The sequence below is a fragment of the Arachis ipaensis genome, chromosome B5, assembly GCF_059453495.1.
Source record: "Arachis ipaensis isolate K30076 ecotype BB chromosome B5, ASM5945349v1, whole genome shotgun sequence".
Taxonomy (NCBI): Eukaryota; Viridiplantae; Streptophyta; class Magnoliopsida; order Fabales; family Fabaceae; genus Arachis; species Arachis ipaensis.
The window spans coordinates 103,900,296-103,914,547 of NC_142440.1; the positions used below are offsets into that span (position 1 = coordinate 103,900,296).

A 14,252-nucleotide genomic window follows, 5' to 3' on the forward strand; every position below is an offset into this window, starting at 1 on the left:
CTTCTCTGTACTAGCTATCTTGCTACATAGGTGATATAGGGTCATAAAACTATGTTTTAGCTTTGGTTTTAATGTAATTGAATTAATAATATATTTTATACAAATTTCTCAACTTGCTGCCTCCATCTAGGATAAACTAGAAAAGACAACAAGTAATAACAGTTTTACGGAAATCACTAAAACTTCATTTTTAATCCAAGGCTCCTCAAATTTGGTATGATTCAACAAGACTCTTCTAGGTTTCGTTTGGTTTTAGTTTCATATCAATATCATTTCAAATGAAGAAGTTATGAAAATTTAAAAATGGTTCTGTTCAAAGTGATTTTGCCTCACCAAAACAGTGAGCTTATCTCCTTTCAGGTTGCATAACTTTTCCTCTAAAATGTGGATTGATCTGAAATTTAAACTGACTATTTTACACATCGCAGTCTTTCATTTGCCAAAAGTTGCAAATAAAAGTCTTTTAGAATTAAAAGATATGGAGATTTGAAGTTACTATTTTAAAATCTAAAAAACTGATTTTCTATAAAAAAAAATAGGTAAACTTTCAAAAATCATAACTTCCAATTCACAATCCCAAACATTCTAAAATTTTAAGAAAAATAAATAGAATTATTAAAGTATTATAAAAAATTGGTTTCACTCAAATTGGATATCTATAATGATAGTAGTAATTCAAGGAAGTTACTGACTTCTTGATGAGTGGATATTTTATACGCTTTTTGACATTATTTTTATATTGTTTTAGTTATGTTTTGTTTAAGTTTTATTATATTTTCATAGGTTTTAGTGCTAAATTCACATTTTTAGATTCTACTTTGAGTTTTTGTGTTTTTTGATGATTTCAGGTAATTTCTGGCTGAAATTGAGGGGTTTTGGCAAAGACTGATTCAGAGGCAAGGAAAGCGTAGCAGATACTGTCAGATTCTGACCTCCATGTACTCAAACGAGAATTTCTGGAGCTACACATGTCCAAATGATGCGCTTTCAAGGAATTGGAAATCTAACTTTTAGAGCTTTTAAGAAATATATAATTGTTTATACTTTTCTTTGAAGGAGCTTGCCATATTGGGCATTGAACGCCAAGGAGTTACCCCCTTTCTGGCGTTCAACGCCCCAAAGGAACCTAAGCCAGCGTTGATTGCCACATTCCACCCTATTCCTAGTGTTCAATGCTACCAAGAGGCAAAAGACAGCACCAATCACCCCCAATGGGCGTTCAACGCCCATCCCTCAAGATGGACGTTAAGCTCAGCCCAAGTACTCAACCAAAGTGGGCCCAAGAGTGGACTTTTGCACCTCTAGTCTAGTCTATCATACTTTTATACTTCTTAGTTATTAGATTAATATATATAGGAGAAGATCACCCTTGTTTAGGATCTTCTTCCACCATTTTCGAATTCACATTACTTTCTGTAAGCTATGAGCTACTAAACCTCCTAAGTTAGTGTTAGGAGCAGTGCTGATTCTCATGAATTAATAATATTACTGTTTCTATTTCAATACACGTTTGATTCCATTCCCTTGTGCATTTTCATTCTTTATCTCATGAATTGAGGATGAACTGTGACAATCATCCTTGTTCTACATGGGTTCCGTGTGAGTTCTGACTCGGATAGCATTTGAACCACAGCTAGAGAATGCACTGTGGATTTCAAGAGAGTGCCTGGGTGACTTTGGATAAGTGACATAAAATTCTGTTGACCATGGGTTGCTGAGGTCTTTGTGGCGTTAAGGCTAGAGTTTGAGAAGCAACATTCCCTGATCCGGAAGATCCGACCTTGTCTGTGGCATTTTGAGTAGGATCGCGAAGGGGAGTGGATTGCTTAGGTCTTCACCTTTGGCTACAGTGGGAAGCCATGAGTTAACTTGATGAGGATGTTACATGAGTTGCTTGGATATGGTGGGCTGCTAGGGTTTAGAAGAGGTTAACTTGATGAGGATGTTACATGAGTTATTCAATTACGGTTGCCATTGAATGAATCGTTCATTATTGAAGTAGACAGTAAGAAAAAGTTAATCCGGAAAGAATACGCATCTCCGAAGTCTTAACTGATTATCTACCACTGTTTTCACACTAACCTGGTATTTCTTTCTTTACTATTTTATTTATGCTTTCAAACAAACAACCATCTTCTCTAATCGCCTGACTAAGATTTACAAGATAGTCATTGCTTGCTTAATCCGACAATCTCCGTGGGATTCGACCCTCACTCACCTGAGGTATTACTTGGACGACTCGGTGTACTTGCAGGTTCAGTTGTGCGGAGTTTAATTTTGCGCACCACTTCTCTATTCAACTTTTGCAAATTCTGGTTCAAGTTCTACTCCATTCAGTTTCTAGAATCAGTGACCTTGGCCCCTTCTAAGTTACATAATTTATTTTTCAGAAGTCTAATACCCTGAAATTTGAACTGGATAAACTAGACACATTAAGCTTCTATTCAGCATTGGTTTGATCTCCAAACTCATCCAGAATTGGGAATTATGCATCTTGGAATTTGGTATTATTTTGCTAAATTTGATTCGGGCTGAATAGCGAGTAACACTACTTCTAAGTTGCATAACTCTCTCTGTAAATCTTGGATTACCCTGAAACTTGGATAGATTATACTAGACATCTATATATTTTGTTTTCCACTGGTTTCACCTAAATGTTCATTGAGATCTAGGAGTTATGAGTGTGGGAAGTTACTGTTTTAAAAAAAGAAAGCTAATTTTTTTTTTTGTAGAAAAGTGTTCATTTTCAAAAACTCATACCTTACAATCCATAACTCCAAAAAATCTGAAATTTTGAGAGATCAAACTAGACTCCCTAAAGTTTCATTTAAATTTAGTTTCATGTAATTTGGACTTTTATATTGAGAGCAGTAAATATGCTAAATTACTGGTTTTTCTATAACTTATACAGAATCTTTTTTTTATCATTCTTCTTGCAATTCTTTTAATCTCTCATACTTTGATTCTTAATCTTTCTTATGACTTTATAAACATTTATATCATCATTCACTTTATATCTCATCATAGATAACATAATTCTTAGCCCCAAGAATGTATTACAACATATCATCAATTTCGGTTATGATCATCATCAATAACTTGAATCATTATCATAATCAAAATAGAATCATCATCATCAAATTATCATAACATAATCATGAAACATTCCAGCACACATATAATTCATATTCGGCATCATCAACTTTTATATATCCTAAGAAATAGAAACCACAAAACCAATCATTATTCAAGCATGAGCATTAATTTTTAAAGATCTTAATCCTTACCTCTTCTGATCTTATCAATTTTCTATAAAATCCTGTTCTTAGCTCTCTCTTCCTCTCTCGGCCAAGACTCCTCTTCAAGCTTGGATCTTGTTTAGCTCGATGAACTTCGAGGATATGTTAGTAGTGACATTAGCTAGCATAAAACAAAAACAAGTGAGGCATTCAAAGAAGCTCTCATGGCCGAAAAAGAGAAGAAGAGTGGTGATATTATTCCTCACCTAATTGTTAGTTTTTGAGAAGCTCTAAAGATGATGAAGAAGACCAAGCTTATTGAACTCCTAGGAAGATGGTGGATGTAAGATCAGATTTGTAGTTGAAGAAAGCTTGATGGAAGTTAGAAGAACTCATTCTCCTCCTCCTAACTCACTTTTGGCTTACTCTCCTTCCATTCCTTCTATCACTTCTCTCAAACTCCTCCCCTTTTCTTACTATTTTCCTGAGTTTGAAGCTCACTCATATAAGATTGAAGGATTTAAGATGAGAAAGAAGAGGAGGAACTTGATAAATGATGAAGGTATTTGGTGCTCTTTCAAACTCTCTAGCTCTCTCTAACTCTCAGACTGTTCTCTCTTTGTTGCTCTCTTGTTTGTGTTTATGTAACACATTTAGTTACTTATTAGAGGATTTATAGGAAGAGGGAATGGAGAAAAGGTGAGCAACATAGCTTTGTAATGAAGAGAATAACACATGTAGGTTTGTGTAACACATTTAGTTTGCATGCTTGGTATAAACTGGAACATCCTGGAGGTAGTTCCCTTACTTATAGCAGTTGTAGTCTCTGCTGAGATACATCCTTGTGATCGAGGCAGTTGAATTGGTAGTGGAGCACAAACTATCTTAGCAATAGGATGATTTGCTCTTTGCATTGGGACTTATATATACTTATGTAAATATCCTCCGGCCAATCTTAGCTTCGCAGGTTGAGCCTGGAGTTTAAATATTTGTATCCTTGACACTCTTTTCTTATCTCATATATATATATATATATATATCTTTACCTTTTCTTCATACGAAAGTAATCGTTAACTTGAGCGTTGTGCTTTTAATTTTTACATTTTTGCTTAACCAACCTTCAAGGCTCTTTTAATATTATATTCTTTTCATTATATTATGTATGTATATTTTATTTTAGAGATCGTAATGCCACACCCCTCTATTTTACGACTTAAGCATAAAGCTCTATGTGGTAGGGTGTTACATCATACTAATCAGCATAAATTTCTTGAAATAATCAACCTAAACACTTTCTCAAAATCATACCCTTTCCTTTTTATACTACATTTAAAGATAAACTAAATAAAGCATCCTTTAAGTTTTGAACCAACTCAATTCTATCCGAACCCCTTTTTGGCTCTTAAATCAGAAACAAATATATTTACTTTCAGCATGTTAAAAATTTTAACATAATATATTATTTGAGTATGAATTTTATAGTTGAAATGTTAACTAAAGAATAACAAAAGCAAAAATCCAATGAAAGACTATTTCAGGAATTCTATAGTAATTTAGCTTTCAACATTTTTAGATAAGGAACCCATATGGACACATGGATCAAGTAATGTTTATATGGTATCTCTATTTTTCTTTCTATCGACCATAAAAAGTCATTTGTATGAATAAAAACTTGTGATGAATCAGATATTAACAAACCTTCAGTAGTTGAATATATTAGAACAATATTTCCAAACATTGGCTGAACCATATTTTCGAAGGCATTCATCATAAAATCCATACACCAGTTGAATATATCGGTGATCTATGCTAAGGTTAAGTAAATCACACCTTATGTCATTGATGAGCAGATATTTTATACGCTTTTTGGCAATATTTTCTTAGTATGTTTAGTAGATTTAATTAAGTATAGTGAAAAATTCACTTTTTGGATGCTACTATGAGTTTTGGTGTTTTTCTTTTAATTTCAGGTAATTTCTGGGTGAAAACTGCAAGTTTTGGCAAAGTCAGATTCAAAGGCAAAGAAAGGCTAGCAGATGCTGTTAGATCCTGACCTCTGTGCATTCCAACGAGCATATATTGAGCTACAGAGATCCAAATGACGTGCTCTCAACGGTGTTGGAAATCTAACTTCCAGGGCTTTCCAGTAATATATCATAGTTCATACTTTACTTTGGAAATGATGGCTTAAACCGGGCATTGAACGCCCAAATCATCCCCTGCCCAGCGTTCAACGTCTCGAAAGGAGCAAGCTCGGTGTTGAATGCCCAAAATGGACCAAATCCAGCGTTCAACGCCCCAAGAGGAGTCCAAGCACGTGAATTCACCCCAAGCTCAGCCCAAACACTCACCAAGTGGGCCTAGGAAGTGGATTTTCGCACCAGGAGTCCAATTTATCTTATTTTTGTAATTGGTGCACGAAATCACAATCACACTTTTGCAATTCTGCACAACTAACCAGCAACTGCACTGGGTCGTCCAAGTAATACCTTACGTGAGTAAGGGTCGATCCCACGAAGATTGTCAGCTTGAAGCAAGCTATAATTATCTTGTAACTCTTAGTTAGGATAGCAACAATAATTCTCAGTTTTGATTGGAATAAGTAAAAGAGCATGGATTAAATGATACTTGTTATGCAGTGATGGAGAACAGGTTGAGGTTTTGGAGATGCTCTGTCTTCTGAATCTCTGCTTTCCTACTGTCTTCTTTTTCACTCACGCAGGTCTCCTTCCATGGCAAGCTGTATGTTGGTGGATCACCGTTGTCAATGGCTACCAGCCGTCCTTTTAGTGAAAAGGGTCCATGTACATGGCTAATCATCTGTCGGTTCTCACTAATGTTGGAATAGGATCCATTGATCCTTTTGCACACTGTCACTGCGCCCAGCGTTCATGAGTTTAAAGCTCGTTACAGTCATCCCTTCCTGGATCCTACTCGGAATACCACAGACAAGGTTTAGACTTTCCGGATCTCAGGAATGCTGCCAATTGATTCTAGCTTATACCACGAAGACTCTGATCTCACGGATTTGAATGTTCTGTTGTCAGGAGAGGCAGTCAAACTCGTGAACCAGGTATCCAAGAGATATACATTCAATCTAAGGTAGAACGGAAGTGGTTGTCAGGCACGCGTTCATAGGTTGAGAATGGTAATGAGTGTCACAAATCATCACATTCATCATGTTAAAGTGCGAATGAATATCTTAGAATAGAAACAAGCGTGATTGAATGAGAAACAGTAGTAATTGCATTAATCCATCGAGACACAGCAGAGCTCCTCACCCCCAACCATGGGGTTTAGAGACTCATGCCGTAGAAAATACAAGTTCTGATGTAAAAAATGTCATGAGGTACATAGTAAGTCTCTAAAAGTAGTTTTTATACTAAACTAGTGACCTAGGTTTACAGAAAATGAGTAAACTAAGATAGATAGTGCAGAAATCCACTTTCGGGGCCTACTTCGTGTGTGTTTAGGCTGAGCTTTGAAACTTTGACGTGCATAGGTTGCTCTTGACATTTAACTCCAGCTTTTGTGCCAGTTTGGGTGTTTAACTCCAACTTTTATGCCAGTTCTGGCGTTTAACGCCAGAATAGGGTAGAGACTTGGCGTTAAATGCCAGTTTGCGTGATCTCAACTCGGGCAAAGTATGGACTATTATATATTTCTAGAAAGCCCAGGATGTCTACTTTCCAACGCAATTGAAAGCGCGCCAATTGGACTTTTGTAGCTCCAGAAAATCCATTTCGAGTGCAGGAAGGTCAGAATCCAACAACATCTGCAGTCCTTTTTCAGCCTTGAATCAGATTTTTGCTTAGGTCCCTCAATTTCAGCCAGAAAATACCTGAAATCACAGAAAAACACACAAACTCATAGTAAAGTCTAGAAATGTGATTTTTGCATAAAAACTAATAAAAATATACTAAAAAGTAGCTAGATTATACTAAAAACTATATGAAAATACCCCCAAAAAGCGTATAAAATATCCGCTCATCAGTAATCCTTAGTCATTAGATTAGTATATATAGACAAGAGTTCACCCTTGTTAGGAACTCTTGACCCTTTACACTTTTCATATTTCTCTTCTGTAAATCATGAGTCATTAAACCTCCTAGGTTAAGGTTAGGAGCTCTGCTGATTCTCAGGGATTAATAATATTACTATTTCTATTTCAATCTATGTTTTATTCTATTCTAAGATGTATTTTCATTCTTTAATTCTTATGAATCTGGGGTGGAACTAGCGTATGACCCCTTGTTCTACATGAGTTCTTGCGAGTTTTCAGAGGGATAGCAGTGAACTATAAGCTTGAGATTTCATCTCTTAGATGGCTAATCTACAATCTTGTTGGGGACATGGGAACATCTGTTCAGCCAAAGTCTAGGGCAATTAGGGCCACTGTGGTATAAGCTAGAATCATAAAGCTTCATTCTCCAATCCGGAAGATCTGACCTTATCTGTGGCATTTTGAGTAGGATCATCAGAGATTGAATTGCTAGAGCTTCACCTTCGTTCAGATTGAATGACTATTAGTGTGGTAGTTGATCTGGATCAGAGGAGATTAATGACCATTAGTGCAGTGTTAATCACTTACGACTTGCCATGGAATGAATCATTCGTAATTGGAATAGACAGTAAGAAAGGTTAATTCGGAGAGATAAGGCATCTCCGAAGCCTTAACTGATTCCTCATTATTGTTTCTTCACTATTTCTTTACTGCTTTCTTATTTATTTTATGCGCATTCAACAACAACCAATCAACCTTCTATTCGCCTGACTAAGATCTGCAGGATAACCATTGCTTGCTCAATCCAACAATCTTCGTTGGATCGACCCTCACTCACCTGAAGTATTACTTGGATGACTCGGTGTACTTGCCAGTTAAGTTGTGCGGAGTTCTAATTTTTGCGCACTAGTCATCTATTAACTTGTATAACAAATATTCTCTTAGAATTCATGAAAGATAAGATAACATTGCATTAGATAACAAATATTTCAATTGAAGAAAATGGTTTAAAGAACCAAACCATAAACTCGCACTAATTCTGTAAGAATGATAAATCAATTCTCCCTTCTTATCATTGTGGTTCGGAAGTGATATCATTCTTAAGGGTCAACATACTATGAAATTAGAAAGATGAAAGAGAATTAAATCTTCTAACAGATCAATTGACAAACCAAACAACATGTATCAAACAGATGTTAGCAGATGTTAGCAGCCCATTGATATCTATAAAAATGTATCAAACACTTAAAGCAAATATAGCTCATTGTACATAAAAATTTGGAAAAAAAACTAATACAACAGAACATACCAACTAAATAGGGATGATCGTCAGTCATCTTCAAAAGTTCAGAAAAAGGATAAACACTGAAACAAGTCTTAAGGATGATATCATCATTAACCCCAATAACAGCAGTATGATGCTAGAAAGCCAACATAAACTCATGCTCTCTTGCTCTATAACCACCTTGGTTTAATTTGGAACAACACTAAAATAAGCCATTCTATAGACTTCTCCTTAAACAATGACATCTCTAAACATATTAATCAATTGCTTCTTAACACTAGCATGTATCTTGCAACGTTGAAAATTATAGAGCACCAGAAACATTATGAAATTGTTGACAATATCAATTTAAAACAAAAAAGTGTATAGAACAAAAACCATCCCAATATCAAACATCAGTATTTTTTTCAAACTAAAACATGACTTCCTTTAAAATAAGGTGAAGATAAAAAAAATAAATCACTATAAGAAATAACTAAAAGATCTAAACAAAAAATATTGCCATATAACAAAAAAATTACATTTTCATCGACTAAGACCATATCCATTGAATTAGCCACCTCATGATTTTTAAAGGAAGGTACAACCTACACTCTTAATACCCTAACTTTAAGTCTCCATGCTTTCCTAGGAGGATGAACCTTAGAGATCATATCAAAAGGAGGAGGCATTAAAACCCAAAAACAAGAAAACAAAACGGATACAACAAGTCACTATAGCAAAGAAATTAGATTAATGTAAAGAATAAAAGATCACCAGCTCAATGCATTGGAGGTGCAACATAAAGCGTCCTTTTATAGAGAAAACCAAAGGGTGAACTTTTTGAATTCAAATCCGATCAAGAATGAAGAGAAAAAAAATACACTTATACTAAAACACATAACATAGCATGGAAACACATGACACAGAAAAATCTATCCAATCAAAACCAACATCATACATAATCCACAATAGTATAACAAATTATCCCTATATCTAATTAGATCACGTAACTCCCAACCTCAATCCATATAAAACTTAACTACCTACTTGTATCACATCGTTATATCTCATGACACAAAACCCAATATCACACTAATATATATATATATATATATATATATATATATATATATATATATATATATATATATATATATATATATATATATATATATATATATACTTCTTGTTCATAACTATAGAAACCCGTACATCTTACCTAAGATACTAAGAGTAACTTCATCATCTACATGACACAACAATATTTTAAATAAAATGTAGACTAATCAAATAGAGTAGGTCAACAAATCACTTACACATTAATCAAATAACACATCACCATATTCTATGACATTCTAATAACACATTTATAATATTATACATGAGAAACTTCATAAGAATGTGGAAAATGATACATGCCACTTATAAAATAGAATCTAAAATCATCACTCTGCCTAAACTATTAACAAATAGTTAAAACTTATACCCTACAAAGAGACTTTATAAATTTTCGTGTATACCTAACCACACAAACATGAAGAAACTACCATTCATATCAAAATCATCTGCATACTGTCAGTTATAGATACATACATTAAAACATCCAAAATACTTCCTCATCAGTGACTACAAAAATGCTAAAACAAAAAATGCTTTGTTATTTATGTCAATTTCTCTTTTCTCAATGTCACAAAAGCAAAAAAGAAATAAAAAATCAAGTCACAAATAGAGATTATAATTCTATCCCCAAGATCAAATACCATATAAAAATAATTTTAAACTTAAAAGCAAAAAAATGAATTAAAAATTCAAAGAAACAAAAAGAAGTGAGCAGAAGCAGGGAAAATAGAAGCACTAAAATGACCTCAAGTTCCTCTCTGTGATAGATGAAATAATGAGATAAGAGGTCATCATTGAAGGCAGTTACTCTTGGCTGTGAAAGAAAGAGAAATAAGAGTGAGACACAACTTAGAGGAGTACATTAGCCACTCTTCTTGACTAATTAACCTGCTGTCCTTGATTGAAACTTCTTATTGCACATGAGCATTTATAGTTTTTTTCACACAATGAAATAACTAAGGTAATTAAAAAAAAAGATAATCTAATTTTTTAATGGCAAAAAATTTCTTACTATGTCATGTGGGTCTCATTAAAATGGTCAAGATAAAATCTCATTGTTTCTATAAAAATTTAATTCAAGCTTAATATAGATAGAATCATATTAGAGTTCAAAGATTAATATGCTTCACAACTCAGAGTTAACATTATACAATCAATAGCACAATCATATATCTAGCAAAGCAAAACAATCCTAAATAGTGCTGCACTCATTGATATTTGTAGACAAGAAAAAAAAACCTTTGTAACCTTTATAACCATCCAAATAGCAATGTGTTATATCCTTAATGAAATGGAAATTTCTAACCACCTTAAATACATAGCTTGCATTAAACAACAACCAAGTCATAAGATTGAATTAAATGAGCAAAAAAGTCATAAAAGAAAAACTACATTATTGATAATTAAAGCAGAAAATAACGATAAATTATTTCTAAATCAATATATCTTCCTAGAATAGTAATTGTAGACAAGAAAACAAGAGAGCAGTATTATTGGGAGCTTATATCAAACACATGGTGGACTACTTTAAAGTATCAACAGAATAACAAGTAGAAAATACCACAATATACAAATTCAAATCAAAGACTCCCCTTTCTATTAATATATTCTGATTTATCTTTTTTCATTTGAACTGTGTGATTTGAATGCTCATTCTAAGCCAAAGAAGAAAGAGGAACATATAATAATTTCCCTAATCATGATAAAAAAAACTATTAGAACATGGGAAAATCAAGTGTTCATTTTTATCAATGAAAAATAAGCATTCGTTCATAATTAACCCCCCAATTGACTATTCTATCAAAAAAGATTTTATGTTTCTTTCCATATTCAACCCACACACAAGTTTCAATATTTTTTAACCTTCCTGTGATTGAATGTTTCTTACCAAAACAACTATGAAAGAGAAAAAAGAACCAAAACAGAAAATAACCAATTAAAATCAACAAAAAAAATAATGATGAAAAGGAGAGACAAAAGAAATAACAACCTAGTAGAAAGTCAAATAAAATGTTAAAAGCAAAGAAAGATGAACAAAGAAGGGCATATGAGTTTTTGAAAAAACTTTAAAGAAAGGGCAAGAAGAGAAGGAAAAGGGAGACATGAAGCTGGAAAATTAGAGCACTGATCTTTGGTTTTGGAATAACATAGTTACCAAGCAAGATGGTCATAGACCATATCTCAGAATGCTCTCAGGAAATACAGGTACAGCACATAAATGCATCCATGAGTTGAAAACCTGCAGTGAATAAAAAGTAAGAGTAGTTGGTAACAAACCAAAACATGTTTAGAATAATACAACAACCAAAATGATTCACCGTAATTACATGGGGATACAACTCATCTCCTTTATATATGGCTTCTGTTGCTGCTGCCTTCGTGGTCTGCGTCACTGCAACCGATCACATTGCGCTCCTCTTCTTCCCCAACATCACACTCCTTATTAGCTGCAGCCATTGAATTTACATAGGTGTCGATGATCTGCCTCCTCTGTGCAACCATGGAGGGTTGTCTTTCAAACGATTAGGTTATTGATGCTTTATTTATCTTTGGAAGAGTTCTAAGTTCTGGTTACTTGGCTCGCTGAATCTGGATGGTTGCTGGTCCATTTGATTTCTTCCCTTCTCTGTTGCTGTCGGTATCCCACAGGCTCTAACCCTTTCGTTTGGCCTGGGTATCAGTGACGATCGTGTAAGAATTAGAAATTTTAGAAAAATCTTATTAAGAGTTAATTTTAATTTATTTATTCATTAAATACTTTAATCTCAAAAATTATTTTATTAGAGATAATTAAACAAATTTTGATTAATTGAGTTTAAAATAATTTAAGATTTTATCTGATTTTAAAATTATTAAATTATTTTCTATATTTAAATTATCAAGTTTAGCAAATGTAAAATAATAAAAATTTTATATGATTTGGTTTAAATAATTGAGTTTCGGAATTTAATACTCTAATTTTTATAAACAAATAAAATTAATTATATTATTTTATATTTTAAATTAGAATACTTAATTAAAAATCAATTATCAAATTGATAAATAAATAATGTTTTTTTTAAATAATTTTAAGGGATTAAATTAAATTTTAAATTTATATAATATACTCTAATTTTATTAAAATTTACCAAACCCCAATTTACCCAAAATTTCTAATTTTACTTTTACCCCAAATTAAACCCTAATTCCTAAATTAAAACCCACAAATCCTAACCTCCACCGCTTTACTGCCACTCACCCACTGCCACAACCCCTCACTCAATATACACAAACACACCCACACATAGCAGCAATTAAGAGAGAAAAGAAAAGGGGAAAAGGAAATCAGGGAAAGGATAGGAAGAGAGGACTGAGGGAGAAGTGAGTTGCGCTGCAGGGGAGAAGAGGAGAGGAAGAAGAGGGAGACCGAGCCATCGCGCCTACCGCAGTCTATCTCGCATCGCGACATTTCGTCGAGCTGTTTCGTGGTGCCGTCCTGTCCTGGAGCCCGAATCCGCATCGCTTTCGTTCCTCCACGTTTTGCCGAGCCTCCGTGGACAAGGAACCCGCGCGGGAGAGAGTTGTCGAAGGTGAAGCAGATCGCGCGGAGGTGGAAGGCATTGTTGCCTGCGTCACTGCCTTACCTCCATCGCCGCTGGAGCTTTGTTGTTGCCGCCTTTGTTTTGCCGTGGCCGTGGAGGCCGCTGGAAGAAGAGAGAGTCAGAGGAGAAAGAGAGCAAGCGAGATCTGAGGAGAGAGAAGAGCTCATGGGAGAGAACGCAAGGAGGAAGAACTAGAATCGCCGTTGTTGCCACCGCTGCTGAGGGCCAACCACCTAACCGAGCTTCTGTCGCCATCAGGTCCGCCGTCTGGTCACCGGGTATGGTGTGGGTGTTGCTGGAACCACCACCGGAGCTGCCACTATTTAGTTCAGACGATTCTCCTTAGTTGCGATAAGCGTTTCTGTTTCGAAAATCCCTTTAGTCACTATTCTGTTATCTTACGCTAAGGTTTTGCGGCGTTAATTGCTATAAGATTGAGTTTCAATTATTATATGTTGTGAGATATTGTGGTTGCTGCGGAAGTGGGTTGGATTTAGGTTGCAGCTACTGAGGTTATAGGCCGAGAACAAGGGGTTTTGACGCGCTGTATAGCTTTCGAGTTTCGACGAGTTGAGGTAGGGGCACTTTTCTTTAACTCATTTTATTTCCAAGGATTGTTATAAATTGATATTTATGTGAAATATATATTTTTGTGATTTCGTAAGTCTTATGGATTAGTTTAAGTTGCTTTGGACGAATGTAATTGTTTGTGTGGTGGAATTATTGATTATTTGATAAGTTTGAATACTTTGAGTTATTGATTGATTTTTGTTAAATTGTCGGTGGCCGAATTGATTTTCTTGAGATTTGGAAATATTTTGATATTGGAAATGAGTTTGATTTATTAAAACGGATTTGAGACATTGTATTTGGATTGTTGATTTATCGAGTATGATTTTTGAGAATTGAAAATGAATTGAGATATTGGAATTGAGTTGATTTTGGAAATGATTTAATAGAGCTTGAAGAATGTTTGGATGGGACCCGAGAAGGGTGGCATAATCCAAGTTTTAGAGGAGATGCTGCCTAATTTTTATAAAATT

General features: G+C 34.4%; 1 long non-coding RNA gene across 1 annotated transcript; it reads right to left on the bottom strand.

The window, feature by feature from the left end:
- Positions 1–6,416: 6,416 nt before the first annotated feature.
- LOC107641947 (uncharacterized) lies at positions 6,417–12,307 on the bottom strand. Its single transcript, XR_015883151.1, has 3 exons — positions 11,956–12,307; positions 10,374–11,867; positions 6,417–7,080 (listed from the first exon to the last, which is right to left on the bottom strand). It is a non-coding gene; the product is annotated as an uncharacterized LOC107641947 (long non-coding RNA).
- Positions 12,308–14,252: the final 1,945 nt, after the last annotated feature.